This window comes from Rhagoletis zephyria, unplaced genomic scaffold, assembly GCF_001687245.7.
Source record: "Rhagoletis zephyria isolate East Lansing unplaced genomic scaffold, Rhagoletis_zephyria_1.1 Rzeph_scaffold_00079, whole genome shotgun sequence".
In the NCBI taxonomy this organism is placed as follows: domain Eukaryota; kingdom Metazoa; phylum Arthropoda; class Insecta; order Diptera; family Tephritidae; genus Rhagoletis; species Rhagoletis zephyria.
Window position 1 is genome coordinate 245,854 of NW_016157163.1, and position 1,728 is coordinate 247,581.

Below are 1,728 nucleotides of genomic sequence, written 5' to 3' on the forward strand. Positions count from 1 at the left end.
CCATTTAGTAGGGCGGAAAAGTGTTCCCTCCATAATTTAAGTACGCTCTGGACATCAGTTACTAGGTCGCCATTATTGTTCTTACAGGAGTGCGCCCCGGTCTTTAAACCTTCCGTAAGTCGCCTAATTCTCTGGTAAAATTTTCGGGCATTCCTCCTGTCGGCCAGCATTTATAAAATAGAAAAATATACTTCCTATCAAAAGGATAGTTGAAGCAGCGAGTCTGTGTAACGCCCTCTACCGCTATATAAAATTTACCTTGCACCTTGTTGCACCAACTCGTCGGCGATCATCTAGCCTTTCACTCCACAGAGGGTTTATAGCCAGAAAATTGTTATGTTGTTGTTGTTGATGTAGCGGAGATTGTTATAGTTTATATCGCTTTCTAAAGTAAAAGTGTATCAAAGTAGTGTTTAACAAGTTTGAATTTGGGCATTTTGGAAGTGACGGCCCTGGTGGCCACTTAGTTATCTGAAAATATAGCTAGAATTCATTTTTAATTTCAGTAAATTTTCGTTGAGCGTAGAGTCAGCAAGCCTGCATCTTTATAACTCCACTTGCCCTTGTGAATTGACTCGTGAGATATTTGCAAGTTCGCTTGAGACTGCTGTTGATTGATCAAAAGAAACGACTCCAGAACCGCTTTGACAGGTTTCTTTGATCCAGTAATCGAGAGCAAAGCTAACTTTTGAAATTTACTTTGTAATTGTTTTGGGCACAACACTGCGGATGCCAAAGCAGTATTAACTTTGAACTCATACACCATATCCAGCCAAAAATACTCATTTGGCGTTCCTTGAAGTGTCGTCTAAGTGGGCGTACCAACCAAAATGCTAGAATTCGATGGAGTATTGAAAGTAGATACTGACTCTCCGTATCGTTTATCTTTACAATAAAAAATTAAAAAGAGCACAACCGTACTGAGCAAAAATTAAGTAAAAAGGGCCAAAATCCTCATCAAATAGCCACAAGCCGCTGAAAGAACTGCACTTTTCTATCATTGGCATAAATCTCCTCAAGTTAGTCCTGCCAAAACTATATAAATATCGTACATATAATTTTCCCTTGAAAGTATCTAATCCCTTTTCTTGAATCAAATTTTTCCATATTATTTTGCGCCACAAATAAGAACAAAGGTATGCAATACAACTTACTACTAACCTTAAAGCACCACTTTTTGGCAAGAGTTCTTCGATTGATTCGTTGTTGGTATTAAGTTTGGCGGCTTAGCGGACCAGAAAATGTCTAATATTTCACACTAACCAATTTCATTATAAACCTGCAAAAAAAAACTGTGCGACTAAAGAGCGTAGTCGCAGTTCAAATTTCGTAGGATAAAACCGGTAATTAACTACTCGAAATTTATTACATGTGGGCTCCCCGGTTCGAAACTCAACTAGCGACATTCTTTACCTTTATAAGTATTATTCGGTTTTCGTGCCCGTTCTGGTTTAAAGGGCAAGCAGTAGTCTCTTCATGGAAAGTGCTTGAACCAAGGAAAGGAGTTGGTTCGGTTCCACACATATGTGTTTTCGAGTGATTCGAACGCCATCCCGGACCAGTCGAATATTTTACTGGGAAATTTATTTTTGACGTAGAATACGTCTTACCTTAAGGTATGGGGGCTATGTTCAAATGTTGTAGTTGTAATTTTTAGAGCTTCACAAAAACGCTTATTGCACGAGAACTAATAAAGCGATTTCAAAGAAAAGTGTGGCGTTTCAAAGA